Source organism: Pipistrellus kuhlii, unplaced genomic scaffold, assembly GCF_014108245.1.
Source record: "Pipistrellus kuhlii isolate mPipKuh1 unplaced genomic scaffold, mPipKuh1.p scaffold_m20_p_12, whole genome shotgun sequence".
Classification (NCBI taxonomy): Eukaryota; Metazoa; Chordata; class Mammalia; order Chiroptera; family Vespertilionidae; genus Pipistrellus; species Pipistrellus kuhlii.
In genome coordinates, this window is record NW_023425427.1 from 7,718,690 (window position 1) to 7,740,318 (window position 21,629).

Below are 21,629 nucleotides of genomic sequence, written 5' to 3' on the forward strand. Positions count from 1 at the left end.
TCTCTAAGATGTCCTTTCCATTGAGCACATTCCTGAGGCAATATTGTTATGGCCTTCACAACAGAGACCCTGTCCAGCTACTTAATATCAGGTCATTGGGATGGCTCCAGAGATCACCAAAGATGGGATTCTTCACAGTGATCTAGAAACCAATAAATGCCTCATTGCCCGGGCACTCCAAATATACAGAGGCTTCTTCCCAATAAAGCCATTGTTCGTGGTTCAAAATTCTTTTCCAGCATATTTCTCTCCCTCGTTGCCTTTCTAAAATGATACTATAATTTTGTTTAAATCCCTCAAAAACAAAAGCCAGAAAGACATTTTGAGATATATATATATATATATATATATATATATATATATATATATATACACACACACACACACACACACACACACACACTCTGTTTCCCCAAAAATAAGACAGTGTCTTATATTAATTTTTGCTCCCAAAGATGCGCTAGGTCTTATTTTCAGGGGATATCTTATTTTTCCATGAAGAAGAATAGGGTACACATTTATTGTTAAATGAAAAGAAAGGGAATTTATTACCTGTATACGGTATGGTAGTACAGTAGTTGTCAACACAAACCAGACAAACTGTGAATCCTACAGTATCAAGAATTTACTCATTTATTCAATGACAATCATGTCATCATCTTCTGGAACATCATCATAACAATCCAATTCCTGAATTTCCTGGTGAATTTCTTTGACTCCATTTCTTTCAGAATCAGTGGACCAAATCTCTCATGTTTAGCATGGCGGGGGGATCTTATTTTTGGGGGGATGCCTTATATTTTATTCAGAAGGAAACCTGTAAGTAGGTCTTATTTTCGAAGGATGTCTTATTTTCGAAGGATGTCTTATTTTCGGGGAAACACGGTGTAATATATATATTTTAAACTGAGATTGCTCAGACCGTGAGAGATCAGAGAAGTTGGCTGCTTCTCCTATTGACTGCGCCTCCTGAGGGCTGCCATCACATGAACACCAGGGGTTTTACGTCGTGGAGCCAGCTCTCCCTAGCCATCAGTGACTGAGGTTTTGACAAAGCATAGGGTCCACGGGCCCTGTTAGAATTTTTTGGCATGCAGAGCAGAGGAAATCAACCCATGCTAGCTTAAGCAAGAAGCAACACTGATTTACCATTCAACAAATATTTATTGTGCACTTACTCTGTGCCACGCACTGCTATGGTCCCTTAAAATACAACTGGATGGATAGAACCCCAAGTCAGAGATACAGCCAGCCTTTCTACGAGAACAGCATTGAGGAGAGAAGGGGCCTGGAGGGCCCAGGATGGTTCTGAGGATGTCTGTCCTCTGCTTTTTTCCTCTTCTCATCTGACTCACCATTCCCGTTGTTTTGGATAGGTGTTCTTTACTTCCCGGTCCTCGTGTGGGAAAGTATTCCCTGAGCATTACTCCCAAGTTACCCCCTCCATTCAAGAGACCAGCCAGACTGCGCCTCAGGAAGACCAGCCAGTGGGTAGGATCACAGGATAAACACAGTTTTGCTCCTGCTGTAAGGATAGGGGTGGGGATGGCAGGGATCCCAGACAAGCAAGAGGTTGGAAAGACTCAAAATATTGTGTCCCATACTATACATAAATGCTTAAAGCAAAGTAACAATTTAAAGCAAAACGTATTGGGCAAGAGAACATATATCCAGTTATGCTTAAGTATATACATAAGTATTTATGTACTTACCAGTACGTGTCAGGCAATATGGCCTTCAAACAGAGACCCTGTCCAGCTACTTAGTATCAGGTCATTGGGACGGTTCCAGAGATCACCAAAGATGGAATTCTTCACGGTGAAGAGCCCTTTGCATGTATCCCTCGTTTGACCACTGCAACAATCCTGTAAGTAGCTGTGTGCTGGTAAATACTTAACCACTGGCTGTGTGTGGGGAGGGAGAGAAGGGGGGACAGGGGTAGTCCTGATTTGTAGTGATTGCCAATTTCTATGGTGTAAATATTTGGTAGATTTCAAGCTACTAACCTGACCTTGCAGAGTATGGAAAAGATGTATGCTAAAGGCTCTTATGAGCTGGGTAAGATTTGGCTCCAGGACATCACCCCATATACATGAGGTACTACTTTTACCCCTGTTTTCTTACAGAGGAGAGGACAGACACAACATGGTTCAATGACTTGCCTAGGTTTTCCCAGGTGAATCTATATGTAGACCTCAAGCTGTCTGGTTCTAAAACTGAGACCAAGAATTGAAGAAAAATAATACAGCTGGGCTTATCACAATGCCATCTTTATTTTAAATTTTTACCAGTCACTCTCACTGCTTGATAAATATAGTGTCAAAAATTTCCAGTCATCTTATCTGGTGCCCTCATCTCAGATAAGAGTCTATTGGAGAGGTTTTGAGCACTTCCAGGACTCTAAACCATAACCACAATTTACCTGATTCTTTGTGCCATGTGTTATTTGCACCTCCTCAGTAGTTGGCAAACTGCAGCTCTGCGAGCCACATGCAGCTCTTTGGCCTCTTGAGTGTGGTTCTTCCACAAAATACCACTTCCTGGGCGAGTCTATTTTGAAGAAGTGGCGTTAGAAGAAGTTTAAGCTTAAAAAAAGTTGGCTCTCAAAAGAAATTTCAGTCTTTATAATGTTGATATTTGGCTCTGTTGACTAATGAGTTTGCCGACCACTGCACCACCTCGTCTACTCATCCCTAATAGGTTCTTAGCATTGTCAGTATGCACAAGGAAACAGACACAGCATTTGATTGGTCCAAGGTCACAAAGGAGGCGAGGAGTCAGGACGCGCACCCAGGTCCATCCGTCTCCAAGGCCCACAATGAAATCTACAGTTCCATGGAGCCCCTTTCCAGCCTCCACAGGCCTGTTGCAGTTCTGCAGTCAAAATGCAGTCGGCTTCAAGTCCACAGCCCTTCCTGAGAGCCCTTCCTTCTTCCTGGTGTGCGAGTCCAAGGACCATGTGTGTCCCGGCCTCCCAATCCCCAAGCACAGTTCTCTCATCTCTCAAAGTTTGCATTAAAGAATAATAATAATAATAAAACGTTCAGACTCACTGTATCATTTCATCCCTGTAAAGATAATAACGTTATTTAACCATAACAAAATATTTTACCTAGCTCCATCATCTGCAATAAACACATCTTGAACGAGCTTAGAAAGTTCTGGCTTATTGTCCACATTTTGCTCACCTAGAATCACAGATTTCAGTCTAAACTTAAAATCCTATCTCTCTCCCCTCCCCCCCTCATTTTCTCTGGGGCACAGTCAAAGATAGCTCTGGCAAAGTTAGGCAGTAGATCAAGTTGAGACCTTCTCCACTTCTCCACTCTCAGTTCTAGGACCTCTTCCTCGCCCAGCTTTCCTTCCTCCTCCCTCCCACTCCTGTCACCCCCAGCATATATTTTACATTGATTCCCTCAGAGCCTTCTTGCTCTCAGTTATCATTGTTTCTCCACTCATTCATCCCCCAGTCATTAATTGAAGGTTTTTTTTTTAATATATTCTATTGATTTTATACAGAGAGGAAGGGAGAGAGATAGAGAGTTAGAAACATCTATGAGAGAGAGTCATCGATCAGCTGCCTCTTGCACACCCCCCACTGGGGATATGCCTGCAACCAAGGTACATGCCCTTGACCGGAATCGAACCCGGGACCCTTCAGTCCCCAAGCCGACGCTCTATCCATTGAGCCAAACTGGTCCTGGCAATTGAAGGGTTTTTTATGCGAGCACTAGGCCTATCCTAGGGATGGGTAGAGTACCAATACTACTTCAGCCAGGGAACGCCCTCTGCAATGGAAGCTGAAGGAATGAGAGAGGCCCTGATCAATCTTTATACAAATGCAAAGTGATACAGATAAACAGGTGAGCCAGTGATGCTCTTAGAGGTTGGGCAGGGGATGGGGTTGATCTCTGTCTAACCTTGACTTGCTTATCTTTCCCTTCAGGATGTTTAGCTTGGTCACTCCCGGGGAGCACGTTCTTACTCATCTCTAACCCCCTGGTATCCAGCCCAATGCCCAGACCCGAGAAGACCAAGGAGACATGGCCACTGAATGCAGCGTGGTGCCCTGAATTGCAGCCTGGAGCAGAAAAAGGACATAAGTGGGGAAAATGGTAAAATGCAAGTAAGATCTGGAATTCAGTCTACAGTAATTAATGTACCAATGCGGAACTTGGTAAAATACTGAGGCTCAAGCCCACAGGCTATAGCATTTAATTCTCAAGCAATTCTGTGGTCAGACTGTTCTCATTTTACAAGCAAGTTCAGAGAGGTGAAGTGCCTTGCCCAAGGTCACCCAGCTAGAAAATGACTGAGCCCAAATGTGAACCCAGGTGTGCTAGAGGAAGTCAGAGGAATGATGTACTCAGAGGGGGAGGAGAAAGGGTACGGGAGGGGAGGAGGAGGGGCAGCGTGCCTGAGGCAGCCAACCAATGATTTTCTCTCATCATTGATGTTTCTATCTCTCCCTTTCCCTTCTTCTCTGAAATCAATAAAAATGTGTGTGTGTGTGTGTGTGTGTGTGTGTGTGTGTGTGTGTGTGTTGTGTTTAAAGGAATATGTAACAATGGGAATAAGAAGTCAAAGAAAAGCCGTGAAGGAAGAGTTTAAGCAATATATCGGATTTCCAAAAGGAGCTGCGGCCCAGGTGGGTGACCCTTATTCATTCTCCCAAAAAAGATGGGCGGTCCTGCAGAAACCTCAACACTGAAAAGGCCAGGAGGGAGCCTGCAACCAGGTAAGAAAGCAGCCCTGGCTGGCCTCGGGGCCATGTCACTTCTGTTACCATTTACTTACATCTATTCACCTTTTGAATATGAACAAATCTTTTTATTAAAGGGAAGATGAGTATTGTTCTCAGAACAAAACTTGAAATAAACAAAATGCATTGAAAACAAATGATTTTGTTTTGAAGTCTAACTGGGTATATAGCTGGTCAAAGACTCAGAGGCAGAATTCTCTCTCCTCTGTCCTCCACTCCCCCTCTTTCTCCTCTCTCTTCCTACTTATCTCTCTCCCTCTCTCTTTCCCCCTTATTCCCTTTCTGCCCTCCCCCCTCCAACAGAATGAACTACTATAGACATTTTAAAGCTAGAATAGCACCAAATTAAGACTTTCTTCTTGAGTAACCAGTATTGAAAGAAAATAAAAAAAGAATCAGGAGGAGGTATATGAGAACTCTCTGAATCTCTGCTAAATGTCTTCTAAATCTAAAACTGCTCTTAAAAGTCTATTAATTTTTTAAGTATACATATGAAAAAAATTGAGCTTTAAATTGGGGGGTCGGGGGAGAGAGAATTAACCTTCTCCCTATATGAGTCAAAGTTGTTAATGGTGCATTCCCCATACAATCCCTAACCATCCGAATTGTTCCCTGAAATTGTTCCCTCACCGTAATGTTGGTCCATGGCCCACATTTTGTCAAACACTACTAAGCCAAAGCCTGATAACATGGAAAAATAAGAAGAAAAAGTATAGGTTGGATGCTTCCTGTCGATGGCAGAATGAAGCGGTGACTCCTTCACCTTTCCGTCAAAGCCCTTTGAGGCCTGACCCACGTTGCATTTATGCCTTTCTCCCATTGCCCATGCATCCAGCCATTATCTCAAACTCTGTGCTCACCCCTGTGTCTGGAGTTTCCTCTCCCCATCTCTGCCTGTCAAGTCTTATTCAGGATCACCCAGGAAAGACATCCTTCCTTCCCGCCAGCCCATCCAGCCATGTGCAGATGGGGGAAGCATTCCTCCTCAGGTACGGCTAGGGTGCTGTGTGGGCCCAACCACCGGAGCCAGCATCCTGTTTAGGGTATGGTGGATTTTTATGTCTGTCCCGGGTTACCAGATACAGTACGTGGCACCTAGTTAAATTTGCATTTCAGACAAAGGATAATTTGTTAGCAAATGCCTCATTCAGTATTTATTTTTTATTTGCTAAGTTTGGCAATCCCATGCCTGTCTCCAGTGAGACTCAGCTTCCTAAGGATGAAAGCAGTGGCTTTGCTTCCGTGTGAATGCAGTACTGAGGACACCACCAGGTACTCAGTGGAGTCTTGGTAGTAACTAGTGAATGACTGCTCTCCAGTTCCCCCAGGAAACCCCAAGATTTCAACTAATATCAGGAACACATCTCTATTTCTAGCTAGCAATGCAGGTTTGGCAGGGGGGAAGATAATGTGCTCAAATGTAATACATTTATAATTCCTGAGCTACATCCGTAGGAAGGAGCAAAGGTGTCCATGTTATTCTCCATCTTGTCTTTAGCACACGTAGTAACAAGTCACAACTGCATGGATTCTCTATACTTTACGGTCTACAGTCAGCTCCCACATACATCACATACGAGGGTGAGAACATGGTACACTAAATCCAAAAACAGGCAGAATAAATAGCAGCAGCAGCAGCCAAGGACAGATCTAATCCATGTTGGGACCAGTTCTGTCTCGATGAATCAGGTACGCAATTAATCATCATGTTTTGCTTTAGTGCTTTCCTGTGAGGGGAGTGTGCGCGATGGAAGAATCACAGACTGGAAAGTCAGAGAGACCTGCGTTTGTGGTTATGACTCAGCGTCTGCCAGGAGGGAGCCCTCACTGGGACTCAGTCTCCTCAGCTGTAAGCCAGGTTCTCATGGCAACTCCGAAAGGTCGATGTATTAAATGGAATATGCACATGACATGTTCTGTATGGTACCTGTCCATAGCAAGTGATCAAGGGTAGAAACAATGATCGTGACTAGGATGATTGTTTTCTACTATTCCAGCCAGATTATAATCTCTTTGAACTATTTCATTCTTTCTTTCCCTCCCTCCCTTCCTTCCTCCCTCCCTTCCTTCCTTCTTTCCTTCCTTCCTTCCTTCCTTTTTTCTTTTTCTTTCTTTTCTTTCTTTTCTCTCTCTCTCTCTCTCTCTCTCTCTCTCTCTCTCTCTCTCTCTCTCTCTCTCTCTCTCTCTCTCTCTCTCTCTCTCTTTCTTTCTACATCATTTGTAGCCCCCGACAGCCTCTAGTACAATGTGCAGTAAAGTGTATTCATCAGCTAGACATCCAAAGAGACTGAAGTGTTGTAAATGTTCAGTGTTTTATTGCCTTTCATAAAGCTGGCAATATTTAACCACAGCAGAGTAGGGTGGGACCAGAAATTAACCTTTGTAAGAGACTGGTAGATTGCACACTGTCTTTTTGCAAATAATTGAGAGACTACGTTTGCGCAATAAGAAGCACGAGAGAAATCAAGACATAGTCTGTTCTTGCTTAAAATAGTAAAGAGCCATTTTGATGGAAAAACCATTCCTCCCACATTTCCCGTCAGGATGTCCTATCACATATGTGTCCTTATCACGGCACACACCACTGGGAACACACCTCGGTGACCTGGTGCTTGCCCTTCTCACCAGCTGCCCCAGGGAAGAGTTCAGGATGAGGGGTCATCTGCTCTCCGCAGAGGGACTCTAACCATATGGTCACCCTTCTCCAAATTCATCTTCATTCATGCCTACTTTAACAACAGCTATCCTTCAACTTGCAATTTCATATTAATATGTGACTTCAATCTAGCAAATTCTTCATTGGCACTTGCTTTTGTAAACATGTCACCCTCAACCTCCCAAATCTTTTTCTTGGATTCTCTGGCTTTGGACAATTTACTTTCCTGGGATGTAATTTTTTCCCCCTGTACAATGAAAACGTTGGAATACATGGTCTTTAAACTCCCTTTCAGCTCTGTTTCCTCAGTATTCAATCTCTCTATTTTATCTCTGCATCTCTCTCTTTTTTAAATGAGATTTATTCTCTTTTTTTGTTTGTTTGGTGTGTGTGTGTGTGTGTGTGTGTGTGTGTGTTAATCCTCACCTGAGGATATTTTTCCATTGATTTTTAGAGAGAGTGGAAAGGAGAGGACGAGACTGAAAGAAACATTGATGTGAGAGAGACACATCGATTGGTTGCCTCCCTGTGCGCACCCCAACCAGAGCCGTGGACCCTGCAACAAAAGTATGTGCCCTTGACCAGAATCAAACCCTGGATCCTTCAGTCTGCGGGTTGACACTCTATCCACTGAGCTCTGCATCTCTTTTAATTGAGCCAGTTTCCTCAATGCTAAGTTTACATCTATGAAATAACATTAATCAAATTTTTTTTCTTAAAATTTTAGCATTCATTTTTTAGTCAACTCAAATGTGTATTCAAGATAGTCAGGTAAAAAGAATCCAAAGATTGAGGTTTAGCTTATGTTAATCAGGAAGTTTACTGTTAACTTCTCTCACAAGGCTTAGGGATGGAAAGGATGGAAAACACTCAGTCTTTTGGTTGTGCCATTGTTGTCACTGTTGTTAGCACTGCAGTGGGGAAAATTCATATACTGAAATTATTCCATCCTTGTCTTTGCCTTTCATTGGGCCTAGGAACACCATCCACCCAGCCACCCTTTTGTACAGAGAAAGCCAAGATACAGGAGGAGGGGAGGAGCAGAATTAGCCATGAGGAGCAGCCTGTATGCCAAGGTGAGAATTCGATCGTCCCGACTTGCCTCTGCTGCTTCCTTATTGAGTCACCCTGTGTTTATAGTTTTATGAGAATCTTGTGCTTTGCAGGCTCCTTAAGTTATATCAGTAGTTATTCATTTCCTATGGTAAACAGTGTCTATCCTCTCCCAAGTGGACTTTATTAAAATGGAAGTTATAACAGATGGTGACACATCCAATTCCCAATACTCTTTTTTTTTTCTCTAAGGTACATTTCTAGGAAAAGGAGGAGGGAGAAAGAAACATCCTGAGAACAGTTCAAAGTTAGAGATCAGGTAGAGAAAGGATGGTAGTGAAGTGGATGGAGAAAAGGATGCTAAGAAGGGGGCAAGCTTCTAGAAAGGTGGGACAGGGGACAGAGGAGATAGACTCCATTTGTTTTATGGTTTCTCTGGGCTAACCCCTCTCCCCCCAACACACACACACACACACACACACACACACACATACACACACACACACACACACTATAGCCACTCTGGCTTCTTTCCAGTTTGGGAAGGCACTAACCTCTTTCCCACCACCAGGCCTATTTTACATGCTGTTTCCTCTTTCTTGGATGCTCCTCCTTCCACCCTTTTTGCCTCTTTACCTTTAACTCAAAGGACTCTTCTTCCAGGAAGCTTTCTCTGATTTCCCAGATTATAAAAAGGGCCCCCCCGCTTTACATTTTAATAGCACTGTATAGGTCTCCTTCCTGTTACTGCACAGTTGCACCTGTGCATTTTCCTCCGTTGTTGTGCGATTAAGGCCTATTCCCTTAGTAAGCTGTGCGCTCCTTGAGAGTAACCCCAGGTTTATGCTCACCACTGGCCCTATCTCCAATATATGACACTGTCTGGCACATAGTAGGCACCCGATGAATCAGGTGGTTGACCAATTGGGTAAGTCAGGCTACCATAACCTTCCTCAAGCGGCTGCATGAATGCTGAGGAAAAGTATTGTGCAATGGCTCACTGAGTATTTAGACTCTTAAGTCAGCCAGGATAAAATTCTGGCTCTGCCACTTACTAGCTTTGGAGCAAGTTTATTCACATTATTGTGTCTCTGCTTCCTCATCTGTGAAATGAGCATAACAATCCTGTGTTTTACTGACTCCAGATGCCCTCAATTGTAAGACACACCATGTACCATTAAGGAAAAACAACCCCACCAATTAACTAGAACACAGTGTTTTCTTATCACCGAGGCTTTTTTTTTTTTTTAACAAAACTGGCCCCTGTCCCATCATTAGGATTAGCCAAGCAGCATTTCTGAGAGAAGCACTCAATGGCGGATGCCTCAGCTGCTCCCAGCCCAGCCTGGGTGACTTTCTCCCATGCCACTGGCATCCATTCTGCAAGATGATCTCACTGGCAGGTGCCAACAGGAAGTTTCAGACCAGAACCAGGAAGGCATTAGAGAGAACAAATAGCTGAACACATGCCGCATCAGCAATGCTTGTGATTCAACTGAAACGCTGCCACGCGGTGCTGTTTTCAATACCAGGCCCAAGTGTGACCTTGTAGGCAATGTCCCCATCACTGCCGCCGCCCTGCAGGCAGCTCTTAAGAGAAGCAATGGCACCTAAGACACCCCTCACTTTCACAGAACTTGAGTCAAAACAGGTGCATTGGCAAATCTCATAGCCTAAATCAGTGATCAGAAAACTCATGAGTCAACAGAGCCAAATATCAACAGGACAACGATTGAAATTTCTTTTGAGAGCCAAATTTTTTAAACTTAAACTTCTTCTAACGCCACTGCCTGACTCATGTAGCCTGTGGTATTTTGTGGAAGAGCCACACTCCAGGGGCCAAAGAACCACATGTGGCTCACGAGCCGCAGTTTGCTGACCACGGGCCTAATTGATTGCATTATGTGTTGCTTTTATTTTATGAAACAGCCTATTTTAAATCTACATTAAACTAAGCTGAATACAAAGTTTAGTAAAGGAGGCCTAAGGGTCTTATTTACAAAACATGACCTCTGGCCTCAAATTCTCAGGAAGGCATATGTAATACTTTAAACAATAATAATAATAATAATAATAATGATAATAATAATAATAATAATCGTTCAGGAAGGGCATGGAAAAGAGCTTCATGTCTGTCTGTTTCAGCACCAGGGCCTGGAGCAGACTGACACCCGGAGCACCAGCCTCTGCAGCCGGTGATTCTTTGGTAAAGAAATCACTTTCCCAAATCCTCCAGCCCAGCAGCCGCTTTGGCTTAGGTCTGCCGTCTTCAGTCTCTTTAACGGCCCCTGTCACGATGTGTATGGTGCAGTTTTCCAACTCTGGATCCACACCCTCAGCTGGAGAGTCAGCAGCATCACCTCGATGGCTCCCTGCTCCCTTCGCCCTCCGAGGAGCAGCTGTTTCTGGGCGCTGCTGCCCGCCTGCCACAGCTGCTGCGCTTCTAGCCAGCAGCCTCCCGTGGGCGGTCAGAGGCGCCTCACCGGCCGGATACACGCACGGGCTGAGAGTTTGCCACCGAGGTAACGGCCACATCATCAGGCGACTGTGCGTGTAGCCTGTTTCCCAAGTTCCGGCTTTACCAGAAGGATCCATGTAAGTTGTTTTTCACAACTCCTCTGAAATCAGACCGTTGGTATTTTGAGAAGAACCCGTGGATGCGTGGCCTAGTCTTTTGCTAGGACCAGTCCTCAGGTTCGCACATCCAGCGGGTGGGGTGAAGGCCGGTACCCCTTTGGGAAGGGCAGCAGTCTCGGGGATGCAGGGCTACTGCTCGGAAGCCAGGTGGTGGTGAGAATTAAGTGCGTTAGAGTATATGTGCGTTAGAATCAACAAGTGCGTTGGCTTATTCATGTAAAACCCTGGGCGCACCAAACATTCTCACCATCTCCCACCAGACATGGTTGCCTCTTCCGGGCAGTCTTTAGCCACAGTGTTTGCGCCTAGGGCCGTGGTTGGCAAACTGCGGCTCATGAGCCACATGCGGCTCTTCCACAAAATACCACGTGCGGGCGCTCATGTACACTGCGATTGAAACTTCGTGGCCCATGCACAGAAGTCGGTTTTTGGCTCTCAAAAGAAATTTCAATCGTTGTACTGTTGATATGTGGCTCTGCTGACTAATGAGTTTGCCGACCACTGGCCTAGGGCACCTCCGGCAGGACCCGGCCAGCTGACCTGCTTAGATGCAAAGCTCAGCCCGGCCCTCAGCTGAACTCGTTCTTTCATTCATCAGAGCCATGCACACAATCAGGAGACAGAGCAAGTCAGGCTTTTTCTTTTCTTTTCTTTTAAATATATTTTATTCATTTTTTACAGAGAGGAAGAGAGAGGGATAGAGAATTAGAAACATCGATGAGAGAGAATCATCAATCAGCTGCCTCTTGCATACCCCCTACTGTGGATGTGCCCGCAACCAAGGTACATGCCCTTGACCGGAATCGAACTCGGGACCTTTCAGCCCACAGGCCGACGCTCTATCCACTGAGCCAAACCGGTTTCGGCGAAGTCAGGCTTTTTCAATCATTATGTGACTGTGGAACCACAGCTTCCCACTTGTTCTCCGCTGTAACCCCAGAGCCCAGGGCAGTGGTTGGCACTAACAGGTACTCAGTACACTTACTTCATGGAATGAATGGGTGAATCCCTCCCTGGCTACTTCCTATACCAGACTTTCTGGTGGTGGGATGGGGGTGTTCTCACCGTGGAGGGGATCTGACTCCTACCCGAGTCAACCGTGAGAAAGGCTTTGGCCCTCTGGCCTCTCCTTTGCTGTGGCAGCCTTTTAAATATCTCAGTCTGACGGGGCATTTTAATGGAAATCAATAAGTTAAAGGCATGTAATTAATTTTTATCATTTAGCTGCCATTGTAATTACTTATGGATCCAAGGCTGCTCGTGGGGCACCTGGCAAAAGGGAAAGCAAAACAGGAGCAGGTGTTTGGACTTGGTTCGTGTTTGCGAGCTAATTAGATGAGGGGTTTGGGGCGGGGAAAGCCTAAGCAGTCTTCGTTTGGCTCCAAGTTGGAAGTTGAAGTCCGGGAGCTTCAGCCAACTCTGTTGATCTTTCTTGCTTCTGGGATAGAAGGCCTCCTGTCGCTAAGACCTGTTACAACTGACCTCAGTCATGGGAAGTCCATTTTGTTGCTTAGAAGTATTCTAATGATGCCAGATTTTATGCAGCAGGTAAGAGCGTGGACTGGAGTCAGACTGCCATGGTTTGAATCTCAAGTCCACCGTTTTCTAGCTGTGTGACCTTGAGAATGTTACCTAACCTCTCTGTGCTCCAGTTTCAAAATCTGTAAAATGGGGATAATAATAGTATTTACATCCCTGGATTATGATGATGATTAAACAAAGAAACAATGTCTTGGACACAGTAAGTGCTATACAAGTGGGTTCTTAACCTTAAAAACAGACTTGAATTTTCAATACTTTAGTTCCCTGTAAAGGTTTTGTTAATAACTGATTATGCAATAATTTAGGCACATGGTAGAAGTTATAAACAGGTTTCTATCAAGCTTATAGGCAGTGCCTACTAAAAATCAAAAATGCAACTCCTGAATAAAGGTTAGGTTGTGTTTGAGGATTGTTCGGTTGAGAGTAGCAAGGTTTTGGGCAATATGCAAGAGAAATTCGCTCAAAGCCACTGGGGGCAGTGATGGAGCAGAACCAAGCCTCAAAAGGCAAAGGCAGGCCCCTTACTAGTAAAACCAGAGATGTTTCCCTCTTGCATCACCGCCCTAGAGAATTCTTCTGAATTTGGCCTGAAGTCACATGCCTACCATTGGGCTTTGGGATGAGGAGCAGCTGTGGTGCCCTGATGGCTACTCCAACAGGATTACAGGGAATGGAGGAGAGAGAATTCTCCCAAGGCCCAGCAGGATGTTACTAGCCAAAGAGGGGGAAGGGGAGCTAGGCAGGCCAACGCTGTAGCTGACCCCACTCCCCACAGTGAAGAATGAAGGAGGGAAGATAGTTTCAGAATCCTATTTATGTCTGTACTGTAGGCTTTTCCAGGCATTTAAATACGTTTCTCTCCCCAGAGGGTACTCTCTGAGAGGCGGGCTCACCCCAGCACTCACGCAAAAAGAACAGCTATCTGCCCATCATGGTAAACTGCTTCTTCCCCGGCCCAATGAAGCGAATCGCCAGTTATTTGTGTTGCATTCATTTAAATGCTAATCTTTGCCTCACAAATTTCATAATAGCAATAATTTCTAGTTCGATCAGAACACATTATGCTGAACTTTCAGAACCCCACAGACGATAAGCTTACAAGGGTGGCTCCGGCACTCATGAATTCTGTTTCCAGTTTGGTTGTGTTGGCTCCAAGTACAAAAACACCCAACCTTGTCACCGAAACACAAACGGAGCCAGCCAGGCACCTGGGCATCCAGATGTGCGAGAGGCATGGGGGCCCTAATCCAGCGGTTCCAGCTCTACTTCTCTGCAGTTACATGTACCTCGATGCTTTCTGACCTCATTTTCTCCCTCTGTTCTTCCTCTCAAAAAGAGGCTGCAGAATATCCAGCCTCACGACTGCACAAAACCACCTCTGGAGGAAGGGGAGATCCTCTCTTAATGCAGACCTCAGGATAAGGGAAGTGCCTCTAGAATCCTCTAGCGAGCTTTCCCCTCATCCCCATGGCCCAGATTAAGTCACGTGCCCAATCCTCAAACAACCCCTGTGGCCAAGGAGATGCCCTGTGCTAACTGGCTGAGATCTGGGTTCTCGAACCAGTCGCTGGCAAAGAGAATTCTATTATGTGCCTGGCCCCTCGGCAACCGGAAGAGGCGAATGTTAAAGAGAATACAGGGTAGGCACTCAGCTTTCTTTCTCCTTTAGCAACTGAAACACACTCCTGCCCCATCCCTATGTCTGAGAAATTACTAGTAAGACATAGCAGCAGATAGAGCCGCCTTCCATCGATAACAATAGACAACAGACACCATCCGCTTTCCGGCCTCTGTGACAGCTGGAGCAGGGGCGTGTAACAGAGACTCCGCGGATCACACACACTGTCTCAGTCAGGTTCCTTTGAGAACCCAGGATGCAAAAAGCCAGGAACCTCCTGGAAAATCCACGTGCGTGGCAGCGGTAGCTTGTTTCCAGGGATAGCAATGGCAGTAGCAATGGTACATTCAATATAGGATTGCAAATGAAAATACAGAATACTCAATTATGGAAAGTTCAAATTCCATATTTTTTTAAAAAGCAATTGTTTAGAATTTTGTTTTATTGAGTTACATTTTTATTTATTTTATTTTATTTATTAAAGCAAATACATTTTTTTATTTTTTTTATTTTATTGATTTTTCATAGAAAGGAAGAGAGAGTGATAGAGAATTAGAAACATTGATGAGAGAGAAACATTGATCAGCTGCCACTTGCACACCCCCTACTGGGGACGTGCCCACAACCAAGGTACATGCCCTTGACTGGAATGGAACCTGGGACCTTTCAGTCTGCAGGCCTATGCTCTATCCACTGAGCCAAACCGGTTTTGGCTATTTTTTTATACTTTATTTTTTTAATTTCTTTATTGATATGTGTCCTTATCCTCTCGTTACCCCCACCTCCTCTTCATGCCCCCACCCCCCAGTAGTCTGTGTCCGTTGATGAGGCTTATATGCATGCATATAAGTCCTTTGGTTGATCTCTTCCCTTATCCCCACTGTCCCCTACCTTCTCTGAGGTTTGATGTTCTGATTGATGTTTCTCTGTCTCAGGATCTATTTTTGTCAATCAGTTTATCTTGTTCATTATATTCCACAAATGAGTGAGATCATATGATATTTATCTTTCTCTGCCTAACTTATTTCACTTAGCATAAGGCTCTCCATCTCCATCCATACTGTTGCAAATGGCAAAAACTTTTTTTTACCACAGAGTAATAATGTTCCATTGTGTAGATGTACCACAGTTTTTTAATCCACTCATCTGCTGATGGGCACTTAGGCTGTTTCCAAATCTTAGCTTTGGTGAATTGTGCTACCATGAACATAGGGGTGCATATATCCTTTCTGATTCGTGTTTCTAGTTTCTTGGGATATATTCCTAGAAGTGGGATCACTGGGTCAAATGGGAGTTCCATTTTTAGTTTTTTGAGGAAACTCCATACTGTTCTCCACAGTGGCTACACCAGTCTTCATTCCCACCAGCAGTGTAAAAGAATTCCTTTTTCTCCGCATCCTTGCCAGCACTTGTCGTCTGTTGATTTGTTGATGATAACCATTCTGTCAGGTGTGAGATGGTACCGTATTGTTGTTTTTATTTGCATCTCTCTGATGATTAGTGACTTTGAACAGGTTTTCATATGTCTCTAGGCCTTCCTTCTATCTTTCGAAAAGTGTCTATTTAGATTAGTTGCCCATTTCTTGATTGGGTTGTTTATCTTCTTTTTGTTAAGCTGCATGAGTTCCCAGTAAATGTTGGAGATTAAACCCTATCATTGATATCATTGGCAAATATGTTTTCCCATGAAGTGGGCTTTCTTGTTGTTTCATTGTTTAGAATTTTTTAGTATATGTCCCAAATATTGATTGCATGGGACATATTGCATACACAATTTTTATTAATCATTTAAATTTAAGTATTTTATCCGACAATCCTAATCCAATGGCATCCAGTTTCCAGTGGCAGCAGAGTGCTCGGTTGCAAGGGCAAAAGGGTCCTCTCTTGACTGAGCTTGTGGCTTGTTTATGGTTGTGGTCCATCCTTCTATCTCCCTTCCTGACTCCTGCTCAGTTTCCAAGCCTGGTTCTACATCATTACCAGGAATTCTAGAAAAGATATCATACAATGTAAGCTTTGGCTGTTGCAGTTATATACCCTAATCATATAAAACTCAACATCCACTACAAAAGTTTGAACCTATCCCTTAGCACTGATATCAGCATGAAACACAAAGAGGGAAGGGCACTTTTTTTTTTTTTTAATATTCACCCGAGGGTATGTTTTTATTGATTTTCAGAGCAAGGAAGGTAGAGAGAGAAACTTAGATTGGTTGCCTCCAGTATGTGCCTTGACTGGGAATTGAACCTGCAACCTAGGTATGTCCCCTGACCAGGAATCAAACCAGCAGCCTTTTGGTGTGTGGGACAACACTCCAACCAGCTGAGCCACCCAGCCAGGGCAGGAGGAAAGGCGCATTTTTAAAGCAGAAGTAGCCTGGTACTATTGGTGATATGCACCAGAATGGTACTGGACCTCTGTTCAGCAGCCTCAGTACTTGAGTTCAGCAAAGAAAGAATTCAGAGCCAAAGAATTTAAATTGAAGGAGAAAGTTTATTTAGAAAGTCACAGAGGTAGATCGAAGGAAACCGTCTGGGTTATGTGGGCCCATGGAGCTTAGGGGAGAAAAAGGCAGAGAGAACACACCTGGGGGGGAAGGAAGGAGACGGGGAAGGCACTGTGTGCCCAAAAGAAAGAGAGAGCACCTGGGTCGTTCTCCCTGAGGACAATTCTCCCCTCTCCAAAGGCAGGACTCTTACAGGAGCCGCTAGGGGAGGGTCTCAGTAGTATCTTCATCTGCTTTCCAGGTGCGTCCTCTCGGGGTCCTGGCCTCTACTCATGGGTTGGTGCCAGGGCAGCTGGTCATTAGTCATTGCATCTGATCCTGATGTCAGCCGTGGGGTCTCCCCACCTGGCCTTGCTGCTTTTCTGGGCCTGGAGCTGAAACACAACTGAGGCCTAGGTGTTCTCTCTAGTTTGACTCAAACTCTGACTCTGTGGTCAGCAGATCTGAGGCTGTGTTCCTAAGTTATCTGATGCGGGTCAGATCTCATTGTCTCGGCTTAGGGAGTGGCCATGCAAAGGCTTATACGGGAGTCACTTGAGGCTATTCTCCGGCCTCCTTGTTCCTCCTCTAAGTGGGTTTACCCCATGACCTGCAGCATGTTGTGGGAGGAAAGGTCAGGGGAGGGTCTAAGCCACATGACCATTGATATGAAAATTCCATGAATCTAAACCACATGATAAACTAGAGAGGAAAAACCACCCTGGGGACAAGAATCTTGATTTCCCAGTTTTGTCTGTTGCCAGGCACCTGAGGCTTTCTACCTGGCGACATTCCAACCCTGGCCTCTCATTCCTACTCTGCTCCTACCTGTCTAGCTGGGCCTTAGAAGGGCAGGGCTCTTTGCAAGCTTCTGCTTTGTTTATGGCTTAGGAATTTCACAACAATGCCTCCTGCTTTAACTCACCTACATGTAACGTGGAAACAATTCTGGAATGTTAGATGACTTAAAACTGAAGGATTATAAAATTCTGGCATAGCCAAAACATTTTCCTTACTAAGAATTTTCCTTTCCTTTGGCCTATTCTCACTGATAAAACTAAATTCTCATATATAATAATCTCGCTAGTATGAAGTCTGATAATATGAATACAATGAAAACCTGTAGCGTGAAAAACATCATTAATACTTTTGGGATCCTAAATTAAACTGTACTCCTTTTCACCTTCTCATTTTCCCAGAATAATATATCTTCATGATTTGAATTCCCTTTGGAATTCAAAAGAAATTATTATTCAAAGGGAAATAACTGATGCTAATTTGCTAGTTGTCATTGGGCCGTCTAATGAAGTAATCTAATTAAGCTAATGGTTAAAGACTAGAAAGAAGCATATTGGTTCTAGATCCTGAAATTCTTTTTTTTTCTTTTTTTTTTTCTTTTTTCATTGATCTCAAAGAGGATGGGAGAAAGATAGAAACATCAATGATGAGAGAGAATCATTGATCAGCTGCCTCTTGCATGCCCCACACCGTCTAGTCCACAACCCAGGCATGAAACACAATAGAACCTGAGTGGGCAATCCAACTGTGACCTCCTGGTTCATAGGTCAAAGTTCAAGCATCGAACCACTCCCACCACCCTGCACACATGCCAGGGAATTTGTGGGTCTCTTGGCTAACTGGCTCAGTGAGTGATGATGAAGGTGGTTTGCTGAGACTGAAGCTGGAATTTATGAGTGGGACGCAGCCTCTGCAGCCTTTCACATCTGGAATGGCTGGCATGGCTCTGGAAGCCAAATCTGAAGCAAAGTTCTCTTAACAATTGACATTTTCAAGTATGAACAGGCTACTAAAACATACAGGTAGTGGATTTTTTTCCCATCACATGGCATCCATTCCTCTTTTCTCCCATACACTGATTTCCACACAGAAAAGTATTGCTCCCACACTGTGTGAAATTTAAGAGGAGAGAGTAAACCAAAGCCTGTCATCATACTAAAGAAGCCAAGGTGTGTATGGGGGGGAATCTAAGGAGGGGGGGCGAGGTCCCTAAAAGCTCCTCCAGGATCCTACTTCTCGTTGTCCCAGCCTAGTCAAAGTGGTGGAGCATGGCACCTAGGCCTGGTCCGGCGATACGTGGTCATGTTGACTAGTCCACTCAATAAGAGTCAATGAGACACAATAGAACCCAGACTAGGACTCCTGGGGAAAAACATTTTTCTTCTTTTTCACTGGATTTGAAATGATGGTTTAAATCTGCAGCAACCAAGCCCTTACCACAGTGAAAAGGCCTATCTGAAAATAGTGCAAATCAGAGGATGGAGAACCCAAAAGATAAAAGAAAAGCTAGGCCCCGGTGACATACTTGACCTCCTTCATCAATCCATGCCCGACCTCTCCCTGGAATTGCCAGATTCCCTTTTCTGGATCTGTTTGGTTCCGTCACTTGGAACAACAGAATTCTGTTACAGTTTTGTCTTCCACCCTCCCATGCAAGTGTGAGACTGTCCAGAATCAAGAATGGTGACAGCTGAGCTTAGGACCTTTGACCTCTAGATCACCCTTAGGCAGAGTCTTACCCAAGGTTTCCTGCTTCATATCAAGCAGCTCCAGGCAAATCACCACACTTGGGTGTCTCTGTCTCTTCCCCTCAAAGAAATGTTCCTACTTGCTTAGAGAACTGATGGTCATTGTAGGGGTAGCAATATGGAAGGAACTGATATAGAAAAGCATGTGCTACACTGTTATTCCATTCTCAAGTAGCCTGGGAAGCGGTACCAGAAGAAGCAACTCTGGAACCACTTGTTTGTTTGTTTGTTTGTTTGTTTGTTTGTTTCTGTTTGGCCTGAAGAGGGCAGAATTTGTTCCACAATCAGAGTTTACAAGACAGGTTGCTTTATTTACTTACTTACTTATTTTTAGAGAGAGAGTCGAAGGGAGAGAGAGAAAGAGAAACATCAATGTGAGAGTGAAACCTGGACTGATTGCCTCCTGCACACCCCCTACTAGGGATGGAGCATACAACCCATGCATGTGCCTTGACTGGGAAGCAAACCAGCAACCTTCTGATGGCCTGGGGCTACACCTAACCAACTGACCCACACTGGCCAAGAACAAATTGCATTTTATTTTTTTTTATTTTTATTTTTTTAAATATATTTTATTGATTTTTTTACAGAGAGGAAGGGAGAGGGATAAAGAGCTAGAAACATCGATCAGCTGGCCTCCTGCACACCCCCACAGGGGATGTGCCCACAACCAAGGTAACATGCCCCTGTCCAGAACCGAACCCTGGACCCTTCAGTCCGCAAGCTGACGCTCTGTCCACTGAACCAAACCGGTTTCGGCGGACAAATTGCATTTTAATTCAACTATCTTGCAGTTCTTTTTTTTTTTTTCTTTCTTTATATTTAAGTGTTTGATGCTCAAACCATAGTTTTTACTAAGAGCTCATGGCTATTTTCAGATGAGAATGGTGAAAAGTTATATATATAATTATCAGTTTGAGTTTATGAAAATGTTGATAGCCAAAACCGGTTTAGCTCAGTGGATAGAGTGTTGGCCTGAGGATTGAAAGGTCCTGGGTTCGACTCAGGTCAAGGGCATGTACCTTGGTTGCGAGCACATCCCTGGTGGGGGGTGTGCAAGAGGCAGCTTATAGATGATCCCCAGTGGGGAGTGTGTAAGAGGTAGCTGATCAATGATTCTCTCTCATCGATGTTCCTAACTCTCTATCCCTCTCTCTTCCTCTCTGTAAATAATCAATAAAATATATTTTAAAAAAAGAAAATGTTGATAATAGTGTTCAGTGTTATTTCACAGAACTCTGCTCCAACTCAGGATTACATGGAATTAAATCATTTGTTGGGTTTGTTGGGAAGGGGAGGGAAGGTTATATACATTTTCCAGTTATCACATTTCTCCAGAAAAAAAAAAAAAAAACAATTATTTTCAAAATGTGTTTCCTGAGAAAATGACTAAGTGTGAATCACATATGATTAATTTCCTGTAAATTGCAAAAGTGAAAAATCAAAGGGGAGAAAAAAATCAGTATTAACTTGTATTAACATGTTAACTGCTACCATAAAGCATGCCATTTATTATTAGACAAAGTACTTACTAGTTTCTGCAATCACCAAGAAATAAACCAGAAAGGGGCCTGAAAAAGTAGAGATGAAATCCCTCTGCCCTAGTCCTTGTAGTTCTACAAGGACATTTTGGTTCCTAAGAAGATCTTGTTGTAGCTATACCGCTAAGGCTGTTTTTCAATCCAGTGTTTTCAGGAATAATGCTGATATTTTTATCTTTGTGGGTTTGACCCCGTATCTTTTCCCCAGTTGATTCCAAACCCATGAAAGAGGACTGAGGTGTGACCAATTACCTTCTCTAAAGCCCCCAACTTAAGAACACGCTTAGACAAAGTACAAAAATTTAAAGCATTCCTTTCTTTAATTTTGTAATTCTTTACTGTGGAATAGCTCAGAATGTCACTTCTGTTTTAAGTAACAGAATTGATAACTGAGCAAGGAAACGTAATTTGGATTATAAAATTCTTGCTTTAATAAAAATTCCTTAAAGAGTAAAAAAAAAAAAAAAAAAAAAAAAAAGAACACGCTTAGAGAGGGGAGCAGAGGGAACCGTGGTGTGCCTGGAGGGATGGTGAATGAGAGCAAAAGTGGCATGAGATGAGGTTGTAGAACAGGTGAGGACCAGCACACACATGATCCTGTGGCCGTGGTCAGTATTTGCATTTGTGTTCATGGAGTAGTGAAAAGGTCATTGAAGAAGTAGAGGAGTGACATGCTCAGGTTTACATGTTGGTGTGTGAAAAATCCAACCATGGTAAAAGGGAGATGAATTCTGAGACTTTGACAGTGATGCAGATAAGAGATGTAGTGATCTGAACCATGGTAATAGC

The 21,629-nt window shown here is 43.8% G+C and overlaps 1 long non-coding RNA gene across 2 annotated transcripts; it reads left to right on the plus strand.

The window, feature by feature from the left end:
- The first annotated feature begins 3,681 nt into the window (after positions 1-3,681).
- LOC118716187 lies at positions 3,682-11,061 on the plus strand. 2 transcript variants are annotated; one of them, XR_006741225.1, is made up of 6 exons: positions 3,682-4,126; positions 4,556-4,738; positions 6,483-6,648; positions 8,396-8,494; positions 10,617-10,677; positions 10,783-11,061. It is a non-coding gene; the product is annotated as an uncharacterized LOC118716187 (long non-coding RNA). The 2 variants fall into 2 exon arrangements; XR_006741224.1 differs by having other exon boundaries at positions 3,683-4,126; positions 10,617-11,061.
- Positions 11,062-21,629: the final 10,568 nt, after the last annotated feature.